General features: G+C 36.0%; 1 long non-coding RNA gene across 1 annotated transcript; it reads right to left on the bottom strand.

The window, feature by feature from the left end:
- Positions 1 to 262: 262 nt before the first annotated feature.
- Positions 263 to 24,856, bottom strand: LOC123582992. The gene is made up of 3 exons (XR_006704683.1): positions 23,453 to 24,856; positions 22,048 to 22,157; positions 263 to 614 (listed from the first exon to the last, which is right to left on the bottom strand). It is a non-coding gene; the product is annotated as an uncharacterized LOC123582992 (long non-coding RNA).
- Between the last annotated feature and the right edge of the window lie 1,555 nt (positions 24,857 to 26,411).

The raw sequence follows: 26,411 nt of genomic DNA on the forward strand, positions 1-26,411 counted from the left end.
CCCCTCCCCAGCTCTGCTTCCTCTCCCTCTCTGTCTCTCTCTCACACAGAATAAATAAGTAAACAAACAGACAAAAAAGAACAAGAACCTCAGATTTCAAGACTTTAAGATTCTTCTATAAACCTTAGAATAACGTATTTTATGAATACATTTTAAATTCTGCAAAATCGAATGTTACTTTGTTAAAGTAATGTGGTAATATCCCTAATGACCTGAAGGCAAACAAAATAATTTAGAGTTAATCCAGCAAACACTGAAAGGATGGTTTTGCTCATTTATTGAAAATATTTACATGAAGATATATTCTTGCATTTATACATTGCAACAGGACAGTTCATATGGATAAAAATTAAAATGAGATTTCCCATTATATTTGTATTCCAAATTATTATGCTTTATAATGTGCATTTATTTGTATAAATTCATTTGGATATATTAAATACTACATCATTTACAAATAAGGAAAGTAAAGATCCCATAAATTTCTCAAATGATACTTCAAAGTGTTGTTTGATAAATATGGCACTCTTTCGAACTGGAAACAGAACCAAGTATGGTCTACCATCTCAGCAGGAAAATTCAGTTTCCCCAAGACAAAGGGCTTCTTATTGAACCTGTAAGATTTAAAATAATAATTGTAAGGGTTGCATTTGGCATGTAAACCAGTCAATCTGTTAGGCAATCCATTAAGAATTATCAGGTATGTGGATATTCATGTTAAGGACCCATTGAGGTTCAAAGATTGTTTTGACCTTTTATGTCACTGCTCAAGGTCATCTCTACTTCACATTATCTTTCCTTACTTACGTGCTTCCAAGGTCTAAAACTAAGCATTCCCTATCTCAGACTTGAAACTGCATTATCTAACTTTTTTCACTACCCCCAACCACCAAAACAGTTCTCAGAGAGATCTTTGGTCACTAAATGCCTTCTCATTCACAGCCAATTATGTTGCACATATGACTTACTGCCTGACCTAGATTTCAACACAGCCCCTCAATTTCCAGTTTCCCCATACCAGATCATGCCTACTGCCTGATTCCCTAAGCCTGCTCTCAGATTACGGAACAAAGTTACTGGACACCAGTGTACCTGGTCTGACCATTGTGGATAGCTTGGAGATTGGTAGGAATTGCCACTCTATTGATTTAGCTGGGGGCAATGGGACTGAAGAAAGGAAAATTATCTGGTCAGCCTTGCAGCCATCCAGTTTCACATGGGCATATCATTAGGATCTTAAGTTAATGAAGAAGACTGATCGGATTTGTCTTGTTCTGGCTGGATTTCAAATTCAGGAAGCTTAATTAGAATGGAAATTATTTTCTCTTGAGAGATTATACTCTGAAATATTTCAAGTGACATTTGATGGATCTGCTTCTGATTTATTTCGATAGGCTCCATCAAGAAATCTTTTGATGTAGAACAATATGTCTGGACCCTTTTATTTACACTAGGATATTCTAATGTGTTACATCTGTTGGGGTCAAAGAAATCTTGAAATCTGAGTGGATCTGATGTCACGCAGTCTGCATTAGCTTTACAGTCCCAAAATGGAAACTAATATCTATAAACCAACATAACTTATTTGAATATTTTATGAACACTTTATCCCCTGTATTAGAGAATACTTTTAAAGCAAACAAATGATTGTATTGGCATTATCTAGTCTTTATTTAAAACAGAATAAAACTCCAGATTGACTGTGATTTCCATTGGCTTTCCAAAGGAACTTTTATTGGAATAAATGTCCCAGCATTCCAGCCTCATCACTACCACCTTTGAAACATCTACTGATTCTGATTTTCCCTGTCTTTCTTATAATTCCTTATTCCTTTTAACATCATTATTTCCTTCCTCCATGCTTTATATTGTTCCAAAATGAGTTCCAGTTGCCTTTTCTGTTGTTGATGATACTGGGATCCATTTATGCCCCAGTCACTAGGCATCTTTGTCCCCTAAGTCCCCTTGAAGACTCCTGATCAAACTGTTTCTGCAGTTTTTGCAAACTACAAATTTCTTGCTTCTACTGATATTGACAATGAATTATCTACCCCTTAAAATGCTATATTCCCTGTGCTTAATGTGTAGGCAGTGTTTGACATGAGTTAATTAAATAACTGAATGAATAAATACATCACATTTGTTAATCTCAGCTATTTTCTGGTCCCCTACCTGTGACTGCAGTGGTATCTTCTCTCCCTGATTAGTTTTCCTGCTAGTACGTTTCGTTTCTGCTTCCTAAAACTACTCATGTTACATCGTTATTATTACTTTCTTCAGTGCACTTTCTGACTATATCAATCTTCTTTCTCTCCCATTTCTATCAATCCTTGGCCACAACTGGTAATCCTGTTGAGGTTGAAATTCGGCTGTGACCTCCTTAGATCTGTCGGTCTCCTATCTCTAGAAAAGTACACCTAGATGGCATTTACATACAGTAGATCCCTGGTGATCTGAGCAAAATTTGTTCCAGAAAAGTAGGGATATCCATGTTCAGGAAAGTCTTAGAAGTGGAAAAAAAGGTGGGGAGTTAAAACCACTCAAAGAAACTTGGCTGTAAAAGAAAAGAAAATAAGAGTGCAACTAGAAGGGAAAACAAGTATGACAAAAGGCTTTTTTAATAAAATAAATTCAAATACTGTTATAAGCTGTGAGGCCTAAGAGAGGAAGATATTGAAAACACTGAAGGCAGAGGTGTGGCCTTGAAATCAAGCACAGTGTTGGAGGATATGGAAAAACATGAGTGCTAAAGTATAAGCGGAAGTATTAGCTGAAAACAAAAGTAATTTCTTTTATTGAAGCAAGTGGAAAGGAGTAAGAATGAGTATGGGTAACTGTAGAGAGAGAGATAAGAATCCTCAATTTTCATTTTAGCAGGTCATCTGCTAAAATAAGTCAGTAGCAAAGAGAAGACCGGAGGAGAGGATAGAGACGTAGAATCATCAGTTACCTTTTTCTTTTTTTTTTTTTTTTAATGAGATTATCCAAATATTCTGGATATAGTAAAATATATACCCTCATCGCCGGCAGCATTGTAAATTGGCAAAATGTTTTTGGAAATAAATTTGACCTAAAAAATATTCATATATTGGGATCTATTAACTTCGCTTCTAATAAAATAATTGAAAATACAGTTTAGGTACAAAAATGTTCATTGCAAAGTTGCTCATGGGGAAAAAAACTGGAAACAACCTAATTGTCCAATGAGAGACATGTAGCTCTATAAGGAAATGAATCATAATTAATTACTTATAAATACATAAATCAAAATAATTATTAATTAAATAATTATGGTATGTCCACACAATAGAAATCTATGCAGACATTTAAATAATGTTTATCAAGAGTATTTAATTTCATGGAGAATTTCTGTCATGAAAAATAAATCTAGTGACTTTTCTATGTTAATTAAATATGCCATAGACTAAATATAAAAAGAAAATGAATAAACAGATAGCAATATGTAGAATTATTCTTACATTTTTATTTATACTTTCCAGTATTTTCTAACTTTTCTATCTTCATCATCAAAAAACGCATATTAAATATTTTTTTAAAACTTTGGTAAATTGTTAAGAATAGTATGGGAGAGGAGACACAAGAGGAATAGTTTCTAAGTAAAAATAAAAATGAAGATAAGTGGGCAAAATAAATTGTGGACTCCTGGAATTCAGCTAATTAACAACATTGGATATTCTCTGAGTCAGCATTGCAGAAGTACAAAATGAAGATTGCAAATTTGGGCCTCAGATATGTTAAACATTTAAAAATGTGTGATTTCAGATAAAAGCTATACATTTGCATTTCTGGTTCTTCTTGAAAAAAAAAAATAAAATGCAAGTTCAGCGAACACTGGGCCTCCATATTTATACAGTAATAGGCCCTGGACATGTGCTATGGCTGTCCTCCTTAGGTGAATTATGTGACTCCAGTTATCCAAAATCTTCACCATTATACTCCATTGTTTTCCTGACAATGAGATTAAATGTCAGTTGCCTTTTGTTCATCACTGTGCTTTTCTATATGTGTATTTTTTTTTACAGTAAATAAGTGTTTACAGCAAATAAATAATTTTGTTACTATGTCTATTGAAACTAGAATCAAAGAGATGTACTATCTGTGGAACATTGAGCTAGGAGATTAAGGGTACATTTTAATATTCAGATTCAGTCTTTACTTTCAGGGGATTACCCACACATATATAAAATAGGATAAGGATATGTTCTAGCAACATCATGACAATATAAAAAATAAGTTACATATGGCAGAAAAGGAAGAGCTTTCTATAGGTTGGAGTAGTGCTTAGTGAAAGAAGGAAAATTGAACCATGTGGAATTGGGTGAGAATCCCGAATGAGAGGGGGATAGCAAAGATGAGAGACTGGAGACTTTCTCAGGGACAGGGGAATTAGTGTTACTGCCAAGGTTCATTTTGGGGAAGAGTGACTAAAAGTTCCAGAAAAGTGAGTTAGGGAAGTTAGTATTTTGAAATTCAGGAAGAGGAATGTGGAAGTTTATTCTTTGAGGAAGCTATTGTGCTCTTGAACACAAGAAGTCAGTGTTTCTAGAAGTCTAATTTGGAAAGAAAGTGATTTGAAGGAAGAGATTAGAGAAAGATGAGAATTAAGTGAAACAATCTATATTTATTCACAGTCAACAAGTTCTTATAGAGCACCTGTTACAAGAGGCTCTCTGTTAGGCCCTAGGGATACACAATCATCAAATTCCTTGACCTCAAAGATATATTCAAACGGACATAGATACTGAACATGTATATAAGTAGGTACAGCATTGCAACAGAATAAAGGGATTTGTGTGTACAGGATCCTACTGGAGTTAATGTGATCAGAGGAAACCTCTCTGAGAAGCGCCAATGATTTGAGTCTTCAGTAATGACCATGAGACTGTATGTGAGAAGAGTATTAGAGTCAGAAGAAATAACAAGCACAAAGGTCCCAAGAGGAAATGAGCATGGTGTGTTTAAGGGACCAAAAAAGAAAAAAAAAAACAAAAAACAAAAAAATAAGGCTGCAGAAATGTAGTCAGTAAATACATTAGGATAGGAGAAAGGGCGAGAGAGGTAAGCAAGAACCAGATTATGTAGGGACTTGCTGGCCATGGTAAGGACTTGGACAGACCTGTGAAGCCACTAAAGAGCAGAATGACACAATAGGACTTACTCTTTGGAAAGAGTACTTTGGTAATATGAAGAAGGAACCACAAGAGGACAAGAATGGACTGAGGAGACCCGTAAGAAGGGCAACAAGCAATAGAACAAAAGAGAAGTAAAAGTGGCTTAGATCACGGTTTATCAGTACAAGCGGTTTCAAGTTGTCAGGTTTGAATATATTTAGGAAGAAGCACTCATAGGACTTAGTAATAGATTGGAAATGGAATATAAGAAGAAAGGGAAATTTTTAATTGGTTGTGGTTCTGAGCAACTGAGTTCAGGCATTTCTGAAATAATGAAAACAAGGGAAAACAGTGTTGTGGCAGTATATAGAAGTAAGATTTCTATTTAGAAAATCTTAAGCTTGATATGTCCATTATATTTCCAAAGAGAGACAAATGTACAAGGGAGCACTTAGATATATAAGTCTGGAGCTCAACAGAGGTTAAGAATGGAGATGCGCACTTAGGAGTAATCTGGTGGTATTTAAAGCCATGGTTTCTGAGCAGAATCACCAGAACAAGGAAAAGCCAAGAAGAAAGTCCTAACATAACTCACCATTTTGAATTTGGCAAAGTGGTGGATTAAAGCTCAGATATGTCTAATGAAATCAGATCCTTTTAACAATATCCTAGAAAATAAATCTCTGGAGATTCTCATTTAAATGCTAATTTAAAGATCAACAATATTCTTTTTTTCCAGACAGTAGAAATGTATTTATTTGTTTGAAACAAAGTTATATAAATTGTATTATTTTTCTTCTTTCACTGTATATGATGTTACAGCATACACACAACTTCCTAAATAATATAGAATGGAAGACAATTTGCAGACTAGTACAGAGAGCAAGGTAGGGTGCATCTAGTATTTTATGAAGATGAAGGATAAGGTTTTCTTTATTTTTTTTATTTTTTCCTTCATGATAGTATAGAAGTGATATATATGTGTGTATGTGTGTGTGTGTATACATATATATATGAGAAATGCTGAGTCTTATTATTTGATTCTATTTATTTTTTTTTTGTTTCAGAAAAGTATTTAAATTCTAGTTACTTAAAATATAGTGTAATAGGTAATATTGGTTTCAGGAGTAGAATTTAATGATTCATCACTTACATATATAATATTCTCTAAGTCATTATTGGCTGGCCAAAAAAAATGCTTCTATGTCCTTTTAAAACATATTGACTACCTACTTCTTAAGACCTGTAAACTTTAAAGTGGCCTAGTCAACAGTCTGCTCCCTCAATAAGCTGATGCCTTTTAAATCTGTTCTCATTTACAAGGGAATAAGAAGAAGCCATAGTGACTTCCTATTTTAGGCTGTGATGTAGCAAACCAATTAGGGAAAAGTTCGATTTTTTTTAAAGAATACATACAGCTATGGGGGAGGGGGAGTGTGTGTGTCTGAGTATATGGGTATTTGTGTCTATGGGCAAGAATTTATTTATTTATTTATTTTTTTATAATTTTTTTTTCAACGTTTATTTATTTTTGGGACAGAGAGAGACAGAGCATGAACAGGGGAGGGGCAGAGAGAGAGGGAGACACAGAATCGGAAACAGGCTCCAGGCTCTGAGCCATCAGCCCAGAGCCCGACGCGGGGCTCGAACTCACGGACCGTGAGATCGTGACCTGGCTGAAGTCGGACGCTTAACCGACTGCGCCACCCAGGCGCCCCTATGGGCAAGAATTTAAATAGACTTTTAGAATCACTGAAGTCAAGAAAAATTGTACTTTATAACCTTAAATTTCACCCTGATCATTTAAAATAATTTTATTAGAACCCTGTTTAAAAGACAAATATGTTTATTTGTTTAAATAATACTAGTTTAAAAATACTATTGGCTTAAAAATACTAGTGTAATTCAAACTTTAATACTCAAAAATGATGATGATGGTGGTGATGATGGTGATGATGATGATGGTGGTGATGGTGACGGTGATGATGGTGATGGTGATGGTGATGATGGTGATGGTAGTGATGATGATGATGATGGTGGTGATGGTGATGATGGTGATGGTGATGATGGTGATGGTGATGGTGATGGTGATGATGGTGATGGTAGTGATGATGATGATGATGGTGGTGATGGTGATGATGGTGATGGTGGTGATGGTGACGGTGATGATGGTGATGGTGATGATGGTGATGGTAGTGATGATGATGATGATGGTGGTGATGGTGATGATGGTGATGGTGATGATGGTGATGGTGATGGTGATGGTGATGATGGTGATGGTAGTGATGATGATGATGATGGTGGTGATGGTGATGATGGTGATGGTGATGATGGTGATGGTAGTGATGATGATGATGATGGTGGTGATGATGATGATGGTGGTGATGGTGATGATGGTGATGGTGATGATGATGGTGATGGTGATGGTGATGATGTGGTGGTAGTAGTCGTGGTCATAATCTTTGTGTAAAAGGAAAATAGGCTGTATTTTTAGTACTGTTTCTACTAGCAGGAGAAAGTGATCCAGAAGTTCCTGCATTGAACTGACCAGCATGAATCAAATAGCTGGGAGAGTTAGTCCAATAAGAAAACACTTGTAAGGAGTAAGATTTTTTTATCCTCAGATACCAATGCACATCAAAGTTTAAAAAAATGTTTTAATGTTTATTTTTGAGAGAGAAAGAGAGACAGAACATGAGCAGGGGAGGGGCAGCAAGAGAGGGAGACACAGAATTTGGAGCAGGCTATAGGCTCTGAGCTGTCAGCACAGAGCCTGACACAAGGCTTAAATTGATGAACTGTGAGATCATGACCTGAGGCTGAGCTGAAGTCAGACACTTAACCAACTGAGCCACCCAGGTGCCCTCTTTTTAAAATTTGTTTAATGTTTATTTATTTTTGAGAGAGAGAGAGAGACAGAGACAGTGCATGAGCAGGAGAGGGGCAGACTGAGGGGAGACACAGAATCTGAAGCAGGCTCTAGGCTCTGAGCTGTCACTACAGAGACCAACACGGGGCTTGAACTCAGGAACCATGAGATCATGACCTAAGCCAAAGTCAGATGCTTAACCAACTGAGCCACCCAAGTGCCCCTCATCAAAGTTTTTATCATAAGCAATTGAAGGACATAAAATACCCAACTACAACTACAGTGGTCAAGACCCATAGTTTTTTAAAGTGTAACATTAATTCCTTCAAAGTTTTAGTAGAGGTTAGCCACAAAATGAAGATAGGCGGGGCATTATGAAAGAAAATAAACATGGAAAGTGTTAAGGTAAAGTTAAAGGGACTTTTAAATTATAGTACATATAGGAATCTTTAATATGCTAATATGCTTTGTGATTTTCCAAGAAAGAGATCTGTGTATACAGCCCTTTAACTAGAGCCCTTGACTAGAACTTCTAGTCAAGGCAATCCAGGAAAAGTGGCAAAAATAGCATTATATGAGGGACAAGGCTGAAGAAATATTACAAGAATTTGATGACATGAAGAATAGATTCAAATGAATTGTAATATGTTGCTATTTAAATTTGTGTTTTTGTGTATAGAATTATCATTGCTATCCAATGACTTAAAAGAGCCTCACAGCACCAAGTAATATAATAAGGGATTACTGAGCTGGTTATGAGGAGATTGAATTTTAATTCCTATTTTAATCATCTTCTTGATCTAATCACAGAACACCTCTGAGGTCTCACTGATTCATTCATTGCTTCAGGGAACACTGAATGTCTCTGTTATAAGAAACATTGTTCGAGCTGCTAGGGATATAGCAATGAACAAGAAAGATCAAGTCCTTAACATCATAGAACTTACATTTTAGTATGGAAGACAGACAGTAAATATATATTTATAATTTATACTATATTTATTTATTGTATACATTTATATTATATATATATATATATATATATATATATATATATATAGTTTACAGGCAGTGAATATTTCAGCTGATTTTAGACAACATAAAGAATAATGTTGGATACGGTGTTACAAAGTCAAAGAGGGGAGTAAGGGTTACTTTCTCTACAAAATGAGGAGGCTGAACTCCACTAGTAATTTTCACAGTTTTTAAGTAATTACATGTAACAAAGACCAAACAAATTAACTTTTCAACTTTCCCAAATAAAGTTTATCATTCTTATTTAACAAGAAGGTAAGAGGGAGGCAGTTTAGGACTGGTAGAATGTTTAATGATGTCACTACAGTCCTGGGTACTTTCAGTGTTTCACTCACTGTGCTTAGGGTATAGCTTTTATGCTCATGGCCATTATGCAAAACAGCTGTTTCACATTCATGTTCCAGGCACAGCAAAGAAAGAAGAAGGAATGAAGAGTAGTGTCTGCATTAGGAAAGTGACTTCCTTAGAAATCCCCAGGAGAAACCCCTTTCATCTTCAGGGAGGCTGGGAAACATGAATATTTTTCAGCTGACTGAGTGCCTCTGCTGAAAAATATTCAGCTACCCTGAACAGGACTGAGTAGAAATTGAATAAGCAACTAGTATGCTGTATTGCTTAGGGGACAAATGTATGTCCACTTCAGCATCCAAAGTACTCTCGTAATAATAATAATATTGAATATTGCAAAACAATATTCATACTGTTATTCAGCATAAAACTAGTGGAAATATTAATAATAATATAATAAATCCAGAGATGGGTAAATCCTTCTCATCTATAACTCCTAAGAAACTCCTAAGGAACACAAAAAGCAGTATTAATTCTTCAGCTGTCTGTACACATTCTAATCTCACAGACAGCTGGAGAATACAAAACTCATCTACAAGGGATTATATGTATTATTAGATATACTGCTTAGTTATGCTAGGATATATTTTAATTATGTTTATAGAAGCATTCTAAAATATAGTTTATACAAAATGCTTTTATTTTATCAATTTATGAATATTCAATTACTTCTTCTAAGATTTAAATCTTATCATGCCTAAATCTTCTACAAACTATCTTTCAAAAGACAAAGACATTACCTACTGACTTGATAATTTCATTTCTTTTTTTTTTTATTTTTTTTAACGTTTTATTTATTTTTGAGACAGGGAGAGACAGAGCATGAACGGGGAGGGGCAGAGAGAGGGAGACACAGAATCCGAAACAGGGTCCAGGCTCTGAGCTGTCAGCACAGAGCCCGACACGGGGCTCGAACTCACGGACCGCGAGGTCGTGACCTGAGCCGAAGTCGGCCGCTTAACCAACTGAGCCACCCAGGCACCCCGATAATTTCATTTCTAAGGAAATACCTTAAAGAAATAGTCCTCATAATAGAAAAGGCTTTATTCATGAAAATTTTCACTGGATAATTATACATATTTAATTTGGAAGCGTTATAATTATCACTATAATACAGTGCAGAACAGAGTGAAAAATAAACATTAAATAATAAAGGATTATAAGGGTGTGGATTATATTAGGCATTTTTAAATGTAGTCAAGTTTTAACTAACTTTTATTTTAGAACAGCTTTAGATTTAGAAAATTGAGATCATACAAACAGTTCTTGGATGTAATTTGTCTGATGTTTTTCTCACGATTAGACTAGAGTTATGGGTTTTGAGAGAAAAATCAGAGGTACAATGTCAATTTCATCACAGCATATCAGAGGTACATACATACTATCAATCTGATTTATGACTGGTGATGTTGAACTTGATCATTTGGCTCAAATAATGTTTATTAGTTTACTGTAAGATTACTTACCTCTCACTTTTTAAGTATTCTTTGTAAGAATGTGACTACTATGCACAGCCATACTTAAGGAATAATCACACTGCCTCTCCTTTAGGGTGGAACATCTTCATAAATTATTCATAAAATTTCTGCATTAGAGATTTTTCTTTTTTTCTCCCCATTTATTATTTTATTCAATTATTTACTTATATCAGTATAAACTCATAGATACTTTCTTTATACTTTGAGTTATAATCAAATAATACTATATTTTGTTGTCAATTTTTTCTAGCTTTGCCCATTTAGGAGATCTTTCAGTTGGCTCCCATGCCCCTCTGCCATTCCCCCATCAATGTGGGTTTGGGTTTGCTAATTTTTTGTCTCTTTGTGTGTGTGTCTTCAAGCACTCCCTTACTTTCTAGAATATAAAGATGAACTTCAAACTCATCTTAAATAGTTCCTTCTCTAGTTCTAGAAACACCTATGTCTCCAAGGAGCTTTGGTATTAGAAAATATCAAGTATTGAATGGCATTAGAAATCAAGATTGGGGGGCGCCCAAGTGGTTCAGTCAGTTAAGCTTGGCTCAGATCACGATCTCACAGCTGGTGGGTTCAAGCCCTTGTCAGATTTCTGTGCTGACAGCTCCTACCCTGAAGCCTGCTTCAGATTCTGTGTCTCCCTCTCCCCAGCCCCCCCCCCCCCCCCCCCGTTCACACACTCTCTCTCTCTCTCAAAAATAAAACGTTAAAAAGAAAAAAGAATAAATCAAGATTGGGTGTTAGATGTACTAATTAGTGCTAGGCTGTCTTTTCTGTTTTTAGGCCCTCTCAGCTGACAGAGCAAATATATGTATATACACAGATCTACAATGTTTCCATACATAATTGCCTACACATGAATGCTTACTAATGTCTCCAACTCTTATCCATTACCATACGGATCATTCTAGCCTCCTGTCCTCAGTAATCTATAAATTGCCAATCCACCAGTGAGAAACTTGGCTTCTCTCTCTTATAATTCATTCACATATCATTCAATTCCAATATACAGATACAGAAATATCATACTGCTTAACAGACAGAGTCACCCAGGCGCCCCCAGACTCAGACATTCTTAATGTCTTTGCACCTTACAGGAACCCTATCTTTGTTAAAGATATTAACATTAAACAATATATTAACATTAATCTTAGCTTATGCTTTCAATGCTCATTAAAGAACAGTGATTTCTCAAACCTTTTAAGAACTTGGACTGCACAAGTTCTTAACGTGAATTTGATGGGGAAAAAAGAAACTTTATTGATGACAGTCCAGTGCTTATGTATTTTTCCTTGTGTCTTTGGTGTTAGAATCCACTAATTTCCAAATTTACTTGTATTAGCACCTTTTTCCAATCTCTATCAGAGAGACTGTTTCATACAATTATGGTAAATTTCTATTCTTCTGTCACAGTCTACATTGCTTCCTGAAATCCCATGATCTTCTAAATGATTTGTTAATAAAAATAATTTGCCTATATATTAAAGTGCACTCTTGGTGTTATAAAGGTCTATAGGTTTTGACAGATCTATAATCTCACAACTCCATCATTTCAGCATCACACATGAATAGTACTGTGGTTTAAAAACAAACAAACAAACAAACCAACAAACAAAAACCAACTAACTTCACCTACTTATCCCAACTCTGTCTCTTCCTGAACTCCTGGCAACCACTGATCTTTTTTCCTATAGTTTTTCAGAATGCAATATAATTGTGATCTTACAGTATATAAACTGCTAAAATTAGCTTATTTCACTTAGAATTGCATTAAAAGTTTATCCATATCCTTTCATGGCTTGATAGCTTACCAATTTTTATTGGTAAGTAATATTTTATCGTAGGAATATAGCAGAATTTCTTTATACATTCACCAAATTGAAGGATATCTTGATTGTTGCCAATTTTTGGTGATTATTAATAAAGCTGCTGTAAACATTTGCCTGTAGGTTTTTGTGTGGATATAAGTTTTCAATTCAGTTGGAGAAGTACCTAGGAGCACAATAACTCGGTTATATGATAACACTATGTTTAGCTTTGTAAGAAACTGCCTGTCTTTTTTTTTTTATGTTTATTTATATTTGAGAGAGAGAGAGAGCGCGCACAAGCAGGTGGGGGGCAGAGAGAATGAGACAGAATTTGAAGCAGGCTCCAGGCTCCAAGCTATCAGCACAAACCTGATGTGGGGCTCGAACTCATGAGGTGTGAGAACATGACCTGGGCCAAAGTCAGACACTCAACCAGGTGCCCCTGAAACTGCCTGTCTTCTGAAGTACCTGTATCATTTTTGCATTCCTACTGGCAATGGATGAGAGTTCCTGTTTGTCTGCATCCTTACTAGCATTTGATATTGTCAGTTTGGGGAATTTAGCCATTTTAATAGGCGCTTAGTGATATCTGTTGCTGTTTTAATTTATATTCACTAGTGAGGAGTGATGTTGATAGTCTTTTTGTATGCTTACTTGCTATCTGTATATCTTCTTTGGTGAGATGTTTATTGAGATCTTTTAGATGTTTAATTGGGTTGTTTTTTGGTTTGTTTTGTTTTTTGAGTTTTAGAAATTCTTTGTATGTTTTGGATATAACTTCTTCATAAGATGTATGTCTTAAAATATTTTATCATAGTCCATGACTTATTAGTTTAATTTGTTAGTAATGTCTTTTCACAGAGCAGAATTTCTGAATTATAATAATATTCAACTTACCAATATTTTTCTTTCATGGATTGTGCTTTTGGTGCTGTATCTAAAAACCCATCACCAAACTCAAGGTCATCTAATTTTCCGACATATGGTCTTCTGTTGATCTTTGTGTCTATTGTTATCCTGAAATTACACTGTCTTGATTACTGCAGTGTAGTCTTGGGATAAGTAAGTCTTAAAGTCAGGTAACATCAGTCTGCCAACTTCATTCTTCCTCAGTCTTCTGTTGGCTATTCTGGGCCTTTTGCCTTTCTGTAAAAACTTAAATATCAATTTGTAAATATCCACAAAATAGCTTGTTGGGATTTTGATTGGGATTGTGCTGAATCCATAGATCAAGTTGGGAAAAAGTGACATTTCCAATACCTGAAAATGAAAATCTATTCATTGACTTAGATCTTCTTTGATTTCTTTCATCAGAATTTTGAGTTTTTTCTACATAGAGACCCTTCACATATTTTGTTGGATTTATAGTTAAGTATGTCCATTTTTTTGGTGCTAATACAAATAGTATACTTTTGACTTAAAAATGCAACTATTCATTGCTGACATATAGAAAAGCAATTGGCTTTTGTATATCAGCCTTATATCCTGTGATATTGCCAATACTTGTTACTTAGTTCAAAGATGCTTTGTTTTGTTAGTCGTATGACATTCTTCGTTACATCTTGTAATCTGCAAACAAAGACAGTTTTGTTTCTTCCTCCTCAATCCGTATATTTTTTATGATGTTGTGATTTATATATTTTGGCTCTTGTCCATGTTTTCTGGCTCGCAGCTCCCAAAACCTTTGGAATTTCCTAACTCATAAGAGCAATGGGAACATCTTTTGTTATAGTTGGTCTCTTGTCCTTACTTCTTAGATACTCTGTTCTGGGCTTTTCTCTTTACATTTTAGTTGTGTAGGTTTCTATTCACATATCTTCAAGCTCATTGATTCTTGCCTTGACTTTGTCCATTCTACTGATGAGCCCATCAAGACATTCTGAATTTCTGTTTTTAATTTCTAGCATTTCCTTTGGTTCTTTCTTACAGTTCCCATTTCTCTGCTTACATTACCCATCTATTAAGGTGTACTGTTTCTTTTTTTTTTCGTTAGAACCTTTGACATATGAATGACAGTTATTTTAAATGGCTTATCTGATAATTCCAAAATCTGTGTCATCTCTGAATTTGGTTTTGATACTTGCTTTATCTCTTCAGTCTGTGAAGTTTCTTGCCTTTTAATATGCCTTGAAGTATTTTAGTGAATATCAGACATAACACATTGGATTATAGAATATAATATAAATGTGCCTTTATCATGACTGCTAGGTACTAAATTGTGCCCCACACCCCAAATTTATATGTTGAAACTCTAACCTCTGATCTGACTGTATTTGGGAATAGGGGCTTTAAGGAGGCAATTAATGTTAAATGAGGTCATAGGGTAATGTCTTAATCTGATAGGATTGAGGTTTACTGTCTTTATGAGATATCTCTCTTTGTCTCTGTCTTTCTCCCTCCCTTTTGGTCGGCCCCTCCCCCTCCCTCTACCCTTCCCTGTTTCTCTCTCCCTCCACTTGCACTTCTGTGCACACACAGAGGAAAGACCAAGTGAGGGCACAGCAATAAGGCAGCCCTCTACAGGCCAAGAAAATAACTCTCATCAGAAACTAAACATGGACGGTGCTGGCACTCAGTTCTTAGACTTTCCAGCCTCCAGAACTGTGCAGAAATAAATTTTTGTCGTTTAAGTCACTCTTAAGGTATTTTGTTATGGTAGCCCAAGCAGACTAATACAATGATGTTTCCTGTTAATCTGGAAAGGAGTTGGTCTGTGTTTAATGTTGCTAGAGGTGCCAGAGGCTTCTGTTTGGTCTGGTGACTGTTTTTGTCTCTTCTGTTGATTTCATTTCCCTAATAACTCCTTCTTAAACAGCATCTGCATCTTGCAGCTCTCAGTTGTAATCCACTGCTGTTATACTGGATCCCTGTTGATGCAGTGTTAAGGTGCCGGGGAGGAAGGGTTTTCTGTAGTCTTAGGACTCAATCTCAGACTTTTAATGGGCCTGTGTCCTTGGGCTGTGACCTTGACAAGTGTTTCTTACCTCTGGTTTTATTTCAAAATGGTTACTTTCTCCCTCAGAAACAAGAGAGGACTTTTCTTGGATCTTCACCAGGAGAAACTGGTAGGGTACACGTTTATGGCTCCAGTGGCTTCTGCCCCAGATAAACTGAATGTTTTTGTGATTTTCTGTTTTCACCTGTACCTACAGATTTCAAGGTGTGGTGTGCCCTTTAAACTAAATTATCTGATGGATCCAAAAATAGTCATTTATTTTTTACTGCGTTCAACTTTTCTCTTGTGAACATGGGGAGTGATGACTTCCAAACTTTTCATATGTCAAAGTGAAGACCAGAACTTGATCACTCACTTACCATACAGAGCATTACAGCACCTGAGCTTTATCAAATTTCATTACTTTTTCTAGCCACAATTCCTAAATAGGTCTCTTAAACCTTATTTGGGATGCATTTAAATCAATATGCCAACTTTTTGTTGCTGTAATTTTAAAATCTTGGCATGTATGGCATATACTTAAATAAGATTAATGCCTATATTTTAACTTTTCTCAAAAATCATTAGAAACTTAAGGTTTCTTGAGGCCTACAAAATACCAACTATTCTAAAAATAATAAGATATAGAATTAGATGTGTTTACTGGCAAATTTTATTCACAAATTCAAAAGCTATTTACCAAATATTTTAGTCACTAGTAATATTCCTAACTTCAGTACAGAAATCTTGCTTGAGCCTAACAGAGATTGTATTTAAAAAAAAAAATCTTTTATACTGCAAATGAAAATTTTTACTCAAAAAATGAATTTGTTCACCTTAACATAGTTATTACAAACAAATTGTTAGTCAACACAATAAAAACTTCAAAAGAAATTCATTTCTGCATATTACTCATATTGTCCTTAGGGAACACTGACTTCATAAATAAAGAAATTTGATGTTCTATGTGAAGTACCATGAGCAGAGGCAAAAATAAACATATATTCTTACACTGGCCATCAGAGAGTCCAAGAGAATGTTTCATTGTATAATTCCTTTGAAAAACAAAATTACTTATTGCTATGAAAGGTCATCTTAAAAAAATTAGACAACCATTTGTAAATTTTTGTAAACAGTGGTATAATTTATGATCAGAATAAAGGTCTTACCATTCAGACTATTTGCCAATACTATCATGTTTGTGAATAAATTACAAAAATTAAAGCTTGTAGCTATGCATTTACCTAACAATTTATATTTTTCATTCTCTACTAAATTTAAATTAGGCAGGTGGTATCCTGGAGACAACATCCTTATAAATCTCTGATTTGATCATGGACAATTGGACAATTATGCCACATCATTTCACAGAATTAGAAAAGCCCTCCTACATTGGTCAATTCTCCAAACACTATGCTTATCCATAATTTGAATAATTAAGACACTTATACTGTTCTAAATCTTATTTATCTCTTAAAAATATACCATGGAAATTCTCCCAAGCCCACATTACTGAAAGAGGAAAGGAGCTTGTGCATTGGTGGATACTTTGAGATACAACTCAAGTAAAAGAAGGATGGTAATCCCAAGTACTAAATCTTATCATAATGGTTACCAATTGTGAGCTAACTTCAGTTCAATTTAACCCAATAAATATTTACTGAGCACCTGCTTATGTGCAGTACACTTGTTTGAGTTGTTCTCTCAATGGGAAAGTACCTGGCAGGTTCAAGTCAGAAGGTTAAGTGGAAGAGTCAGAATGAGAGAGGGGAGGAAGTCAGAGAGATGATGGGGCAGGATTGGGAGTGGTTATAGGGGGAGGAGGCAGATCATATAGAGCCTTGTAGACACTTGTAAACCCTCTGGCTTTCTCTCTGAGGGAAATGGAGAACCATGGTAAAGTTTTCAGCAGAAGAGCAAGATGATTTGACTCATGTTTTAAGAGTGTCATTTTGACTACTCTTTGAAAATGGAACATAAAAGAAAAGAAGAGAAGCAAGGAGAATTTTTTGGAGGTCAATGCAGTATTGTAGATAAGAGGTAATGGTAGTCTGAGCCACAGTGAGAGAAGTGGAAGTAAAGGTAAACTCAAAAGGGAATTTCTGACTGATTGGATATGGAGTGTGAAAACAAGACCCAGCAGTGATCCTATGCATTTTGACCTGTTCTGTTGTAATGATGAAGTTGCCATTAGTAGACATGAAGAAGGTTTTGAGGGGGAGCAAATCACCAGTTCAGTTTTTGATATGTGCATCTTAAGATCCCTAAAACAGATTGTATGTTGAACTGGATAGGCACAAAAAACCCAATACCTATAAATTTTTTCCACATAAATCTCTACTGTAGGCAAAAAAAAGGCGGGGGGGGGGGACCCATAACTGAATGGCAACAAATCCATTCTTTCCAAATATTGTTTTCTAAATAATAAAAATATGAATAAAAAGAAAAACAAAATTGGGGCGCCTGGTTGGCTCAGTTGGCTGAGCATCTGACTTCAGGTCAGGTCATGATCTCGTGGTTTGTGGGTTTGAGCCCTGCATCGGGCTCTGTGCTGACAGCTCAGAGCCTGGGGCCTCTTTCGGATTCTGTGTCTCCCTCTCTCTCTCTCTGCCCCTCCCCCACTCACACTCTGTCTCTCTCTCCTTCAAAAATAAATAAACATTAAAAAAAATTTTTAAAAAAGAAAAACAAAGATCACTGGCTTTGAAACTCTTCAGGAAAAAAAATGCTTCTATTCACATAACATTCTAAATGCTTTTGAAAATTTGAGAACTAATTAGCTTTATCACTATAAAGAGATGGAGCTTGTTTGGAAAAAAAAACTAAAGGAAAAAAATGGAGAGTATTCAGATAGAGTGGACTGACTGGTCACAAATTATATTCTATACTATAAAAACCTCCTTGGGATCTGAAAAATTAATGGTTGCTATCTGAGTGTCCAAAAGCCATACAAGTACTTCTGAAACATTTGAAAATAAATTAATAATATAAATTAAGCTATATGAAATTGTCAATATTTTCAACTTTCATCAATTTTGAACTACAAAATAGCAATTAAATATGGTCCAATCTAACATATAATAAAGTTGCAAAGAAACAATCACACATTAGACAAAGGGCATGTTTTGGTCATTCTTTTCTGTTCAGAAAATAAATATTAACTTTCCACTGCCCATACAGTGGTACCAAACAGTAACTCAATAATTCATTTCAGCCAATATTTGTTGAGTTTTCATTCTCAGCAAGGTCCCTGATAGATGCTGCTGGATAAACAAAGATGAGGAAATATAGAGCTTGACAAGCTCACAATATAATGAAGATGAATAGAATGAGTACCAAAGTAATTGCACTGGAAGTTAGAGCGAGTGGGATTCCAAAAAGGAAATTTCCAAATTTCCAAGTTAAAGAATGTTTTCATGCAAAAAGTGACATTCAGCGGGAGGGATGAAGGAGCTGGAATACTTCCAATGAGACATAAAGAAATCTGAGGGAGATTAACACTGAGCTTTAAAGCTGTGTCTCAAGGGTCTTTGAATAGAAAAGGAAAGAAAGAAAAGAAAAAAATTTCTCAGGGCTGAGAAGTGCTTCCATAACTATGCTAAAGAATCCCCAGTGCTTTATTTATTTGTTTCTTCTCATTCATTAATTACTCTGTGTTTCTGCAATCACTGTGGGGACCTAGAAGGCAAGAATTAACACTTCCACTCCAACTTCTTTTGGAACAAATTCAGGAGGATAAGCCCACATAATACACAGCAACACTAAATAAACTAGTAAGTATCTCATTAAAACTTGGAAGAATAAAATCCTAAAACGAGTTTCTTTGAGCAAGGAGTGGTACATTGTCCATTACTACTAATTTAAAATATGTAAACTATTACTTTCTCTTTATTTTTTATTTTTTTTAATTTTTTTTTCAACGTTTATTTATTTTTGGGACAGAGAGAGACATAGCATGAACGGGGGAGGGGCAGAGAGAGAGGGAGACACAGAATCTGAAACAGGCTCCAGGCTCTGAGCCATCAGCCCAGAGCCTGACGCGGGGCTCGAACTCACGGACTGCGAGATCGTGACCTGGCTGAAGTCGGACGCTTAACCGACTGCGCCACCCAGGCGCCCCAACTTTCTCTTTATTTAAAAGGCTGCTTTTACCCTGTTATTTTAATAAGCATAAAATATATTAATAAATACTTTCATAATTCACAAGTAACCTCAATTATCTATCTCATTTTTTCCATAACTTATCAAATTCCTTAAATACAAAATAGAGGTTTTTAAAATTCGAATCCTCATCAGTGGGACATTGATACTCTTGACAACAAAGTATAAGATACGGAACCCAGTAGATAAGTATATTATTTCTCTCTTTTTGGAAACCTTAAACTATGTACGTAACATGTCATATATATTTTTTCTTATAAAGATTCTTATAAACATAGAAAAAGCTTATTTTTTAAATCATATTCTTATTTGAAGATTAGGAAAAATACAGAAGTCCTTCAAAAAGGGAGAATTATGAATAAAGAAGATGTGGTGTGTGTATATATATATATATATATATATATATATATATATATGATGGAATACTACTCGAAAATGAGAAAGAACGAACTCCTGCCATTTGCAACAACGTGGATGGAACTGGAGGGTATGATGCTGAGTGAAATAAGTCAGTCCGAGAAAGAGAGATATCGTATGTTTTCACTCATATGTAGAATTTGAGAAACTTAACAGAAAACCACAGGGGAAGGAAAGGAGAAAAAAAAATAGTTTCAAACAGAGAAGGAGGCAAACCATAAGAGACTTTAAAAAAAATTTTTTTAATATTTATTTTTGAGAGACAGAGAGACAGACAGCGTGAGAGTGGGAGGGGAAGAGGAAGAGAGAGGGAGACACAGAATATGAAACAGACTCCAGGCTCTGAGCTCTCAGCACAGAGCTCGATGCTGGGCTCGACTTCTGAACAGTAAGATCATGACCTGAGCTGAAGTGGGGCACTTAAACAACAGAGCCACCCAGGCACCCCAAGAGACTCTTAAATAGGGAACAAACTAAGGGTTGATGGGGGGAGGGGGAGGGGAAAATGGGTGATGGGCATTGAGGAGGGCACTTGTTGGGATGAGCACTGAGTATTTTATGTAAGCAATGAATCATGGGAATCTACTCCCAAAGCCAAAAGCACACAATATACACTGGATGTTAGCTAATTTGACAATAAATTATATTTATATAAAAGTTAAAATTAAAATAAATAAAATAAGGTTACTCCAGACTTTTCTTTCTACAAAACTTGCTCCTTGGTGAGGCTGTATCCCTAGAATGAAAGCATAGCAACCATCACAGGCTTGCACATGACTGGCACTAGAAAAACATTTGTTGAATTGAATATGGTCTGATGAAATCTGTAACAAGTATGGACAGAACCAGTCTTAGTTGGGGAGTCAGGGAAAATTGGGGACAGAAACCCCTGCTTAGTAAGACCCTAAAGACAGAGGGAGAGTGAAGTAGTGGGTGACTGAGAAACAAATAAGGGAACTATAGAAAGAATGAGGTGTCCATAAGGAGGGGGTGGAAAGAAGGAGGCTCTGCACTGATAGAATCGGAGAGAAATGGCAACAAATCCCTGCCTCATAGTGCTGGACAGAAGTCACCTGTGGCTTGTGAGGGCCATTACTAAAACCTTATGCAGGATAAATAAAAAAATGCTCATTAAGATTCATTCATTTTATGGGGCATGTGGGTGGCTCAGTCCGTTAAATGTCTGACCAGCTCAGGATTCATGGGTTCGAGCGCTGCCTCGAGCTCTGTGCTGACAGCTTAGAGCCTGGAGTCTGCTTCAGATTCTGTGTCTCCCTCTTCTCTCTGCCTCTCCCCCACTCATGGCCTCTCTCTCTCTCTCTCTCTCAAAAATAAATAAATATCACAAAAAGAAAGACAGCATTACTTATTAAAAAAAAAGATTTATTCATTTTAACCAGTTTGACATTGAATCTTAAAATATTTCCAGTTTAATCTCCTTGTTTTTCAGAAAGAAACAAATTCAAGTTTAGAAAGGTGACCTGAATTACAACAATAAAATTACATAAATAATCTGTCTTCAGCCTCATAGGAAGGAATGTCTTTTAAAAAGAAGACTGAGTGCATACTGGCCATGTATTCAGCCAAGATGTTGCTGAGTTGGGTAGAGCTGGCCATAGGAGATGAAAGCATGAGCGGCTGGGGAAGACGGGAGAGAGAGAGACAGGGAGAGCGTGAGAAAGAAAAAAGAAAGAAAGAAAGAAAAAGAGCAAGCAAGTGAGTGCACAATGGTTAGGAATAGATTCACTTTCTTTTCAAGTTCAGGTTTGTAGTTATCAATCCAGAAAAAAGAAGGATTTGACAGCTACACTAGTCAGTTGGATTGTTCTCCATTAGGGACTCAACATATAAACAAAACAGATATTACCTTGGTTTTTCATCAAACCATCAGGTGGAAGAATGTGCTGGGTCTTTGCCAAGGCAGAAGGGGCACGCTGCAATAAGGAATATCATTCTTCACCAAGAACTGTCCAGCGACTGAGTGGGGTGGGGAAAATGAGAATGATAGAGTTATAATTTAGTCTCTGTGTAACAATGTGAATTGTCATTCTTTGATGAATGGAAATCAAAATTTCAAAGATTAGTGAAGATTCTTATTAGGATTTCCGAAGCCAGGGTCCCCATCTAACCCACATAGAGTGAGAGTAATGGTGGATAGGATGACAGGAGCCTGGGGCCCAGCTTCTGGAGTATTTAGGGTAGCCTTGTAATATACATAAAGTTAGTCTCATCTAGCTTCAAATGCCAATGGTACCCATTTCTAGTTATGTGAGCCTAAATAAGACTTTTAATGTCTGTCTAAAATGTGAATAAATTCCATACTTCATACACTTATTGTAGGGATCAATTGGTAATACATGTGAAAATTTATGGCATACTTTTATGCACCTAATAAGCACTCAATGAATATTTTCCCCTCCTTTGTATTCATGCAGTATTGTATCCTCCCTGGAAATACTTAATGTAAGGCAATCACATGAGAACCTTCTAAGCATCTTTAAATCTAAGGAGCTGCAACAAGGCAGGGCACACACTAGGTAGATACAACTTGCCAAGGCAGCGGAAGTCCTTTGGCAGCTCTTGGAACCAGTCCTGCCACAGACCCTTTCTGACCATGATGCCTTCTTGAAAGTGAAATGGTTAAAAATGGAATTTATCCCTTAAGCTGCAGAACTGGGAGGTAGGGAAGTGGGTGGAAATATCCAACAGCGTTTCATCAAACATATCAGAGTATTCTATGATCTTGCCATTTGGAAGGTCTAATTTCCGCTGGAGTTTCAATCAGGAAGTTACTGTTTCAGCCAGTAGAGTGACATTTAACTGTTCCCATTCCCACATCCAGAACATATAACAAGGCAGAATATGGAAGGCAGAGCTCTAAGATCAGAAAGCTAGGAAGTCCTAGCATCAGACGGGCCCACACAGAGAAGGCTCATGCGTTAATACATAAAGATGTTTTACAGAGCAGATAAATGGGAGACAGAGTCCCCGAGGCAGTGCAAGTTACAACAATTTGTTACTCAAAGTCTGAGCCTTAAGCATTTCAGACTGGAACTGAACAATGCCATGGAAAGAGAATGGGATTTGGATATTCCTCGGTTTTAGTCTCGTTCTGCACTTACCACTGTAAGGTGATGGGGATGAGATTTGATTCCTGAGCTTTGACTCCTCAGCTGCAAGGTGGTAAAATGCCCACATTAAAGGGCTGTTGTGTGGAGTACATGAACTAGTTGTATAAAGTGCCAAGCATGAGGCCTGACAGAAAGTAGTACCTGAATAAGCTGTGGTGGTGTGGAGCAGCGGCAGGGGGAATAAAGTCCAACAACTGGAGGAGTCCTTCTCAAGTTCTCCAGGAACTAAAACTTCTGGACAAGTAAGTCCAAATCCAAATGACTCAGAGAATGCCAAGGTTTCTGGTGGGGAAATCCCACTCAGTGAATACAGGCAGAGGGCAGGATTGAGGCCAAAACAGCACCCACGTCAATATCAGGGACCAGCTGGAATGGACTGGAATGGAAGCAAATCAAAATTGAAGTAAAAAAGGATCCTGGGAAAGTACTGAGAAAAAAAATCACTAAATGGGGAGTCTGCCTGGATCACAACCATGACACTAGCTGATCAGATGACCTTGACAGGTCCCTTCATCTCCCTGTACTTCAGTTTCCCATTTGAGAAATGACAGCATTATGTAGTTGATTTGGATAGTCCCTTCCAGAATTCAGCACTCTGTGAATCTCTTTTGTTACCCACTGTAACAACAATGAGGGTCTCCACTGGCCTTGTGCACACTTAACCTTGGCTATGCAGGGGACCCAAAGCATTTCCCCCAGACCTCAGCATCGAGGCAAGTTGGAGAGTGAAAAAAAAAAATCTATCCTCAGACTTGCCCTAGGAATTTTTGCCCAGAGTTACGAAAAAAGATAAATCCCAGTACCCTGAAATATTTTATATGCTTATTCCAAACATTATAATGCTTCGTGGAAGTCTGAGGTTTTCAAAGTCAAAACAAAACCTATTTTGAAAGAAAGAAAAAACTTACTCTTCAGGTTTATGTACTTCTTAAAAGTGAAATGGAGTCTGGAAATTTTTCCTCTGAGATTTCACCAACAGCCAAAAACAAATATTACTTCTTTGACAAATAACAGTTCTGTATTATGACTACAAAAAAAAATTCTTGTCATAAAAATCTAATCTTGGGGAAATATAACTCTGTCTGCATGAAATAGCAATAATGGAACCAATATCTATCATTTCTGTCATTTATGCATTTAATTGCTTTACCAACAGCTCTATGAAAGGGCGTATGATAGACGTGAACTGGCATTTGGCTCTCTCTTTTTGGTTTAAGAAAATTAAAGTAACTCTTGAATCTCATGCAAAAAAGGCAGTTATCTTTTGAGAGTTTTGCTTGTGAGTCCACCCAAAAAAATGAGAAATACGCTGTACTTGTCAGCTTTTGCAGGGCTCTGACTGATACCAAGAGGGAGTATTTCAAAGCAAACAGCAATAATAGTTGGTGTCAGAAGTGAAAAGAAATAAATTCCTCATTTTTGAGGGTCCCAAAGTTACAGCCTGCCACCCAGATCTACCACCAGTGGCCCTGCCCTTTTCCAAGGCTGGCATTCACCTATGGTAAGATAATAAATTTGTATCATTTTACATTAAAAAAAGTCAATTGCTGGTTCTTCATTACATCTTTTCTTATAACACGGGTTTTCTAAGATGCTGTAGACACATAATTCTTCCTAGATTCTCTGGGTATTCAAAAAAAAAAAAAAAAAAGGACGAGAAGCCATCTACTAAAAATGGCTGGAAGTCGTCTGCATTACTACTATATTACTACAATAGTAATATCATCATGAGTAGAGAAAAGGTTGCCCAAACTATTTAATGCTTAATAACCTTTGTAAAGATCATACTAGTACATAAATTGGGACCTTAGAAATGTTACACTCACCTCTCCACCAAAACTTGGACATTTTGACTGGACAAAGTTTGAGGACAAGAGTGGCCCATTACCACCAAATTGATTTTTAACAAGTATAAATTATGCCTCAGCTAACTCCGTTATATTATCAAATGGTGGAAAAGTGTAGAAATGTGAAAAAAGCGTGGACATGTCTTTTTTCAAAGAGCCATACAAGTCATCAAGGCTTGTCAGCATGAGTAATTCTGATTCCCTGTCATGAGATATAAAATATGTCTGACATAGTAAAAAATTAATCGTTACACAAACATACAAACACAAATAGAAGTAATAACTCTGGATCACAAGAGTAATGAATTGCAATATGATAACCTTAGGTATATACAAAACTATTATAAACAAAAGTAGTATAGAAAAGATAATCTCCAGACTTGCAAATCTCAAAGATAACAACATAGTTTATCTAGATCTGTATAATAAAAAAATAGCAATGAGACAATGGAAAATTTTCAAGCAGTTCATAAATAAAACATATTCAATTATGTTAAAAATTTTAATATTTTATTATAATAGTAATAGCTGACATTAGCTGAACATAAAATAAGAACTAGATGCCATATTCAATACCTTAAAATGTATTATCCCAAATAATCTTCATATAACCCTCAAAGCTAAGTACTATTTATACCCATTTTACAAAGGTTAACTTCCCACAGTTTTACACATTCTGGGCATCTTCACACCAAAGGTGTCTTATCCCTACCTCCTATAATGTTTGTTTCTGGACTTTCTTTACCTTCGACATTGATCTGTGCTGACTTTTCTAACAAGACTCAAAGAGGTGGCTGAATGGATAATGGAAAGATCATAAATGTTAAAGAAATCACAGATGTTAGAGACTAGATGTACAGTCCTTCTCAATAATATTTGTATTTTAACAGGGTCCCTTTATGATTTTATGTAACAAATGCAGAATACTCTGCTTATTGGAAGCTACTGAAAGATTTTTTGAGAATGTAAGTCTTCTGAATACCTTCCAAATGAATGAATGTATTGATCAGAACTCTAATCTCAAGTTGACAAAAATTAACTTTCAAACCTCACAATGTTCATGACCAGAGAAAACTGACTATAGAAGTTCTAATCCGGTGGTTAAAAGCTCCATTTGGCAGCTTAAGGCAGATGCCCACCCCTGGATAATTAAACTGTGACCAAGGAAGACGATGAAGTTGGCAGCCTCTATTCATCCTCTAAAGGACACTCTACATCATTTCTCATTCATGTGAATCTGGCTTAAGGTGACC

This window comes from Leopardus geoffroyi, chromosome B3 (genome assembly GCF_018350155.1).
Source record: "Leopardus geoffroyi isolate Oge1 chromosome B3, O.geoffroyi_Oge1_pat1.0, whole genome shotgun sequence".
Classification (NCBI taxonomy): domain Eukaryota; kingdom Metazoa; phylum Chordata; class Mammalia; order Carnivora; family Felidae; genus Leopardus; species Leopardus geoffroyi.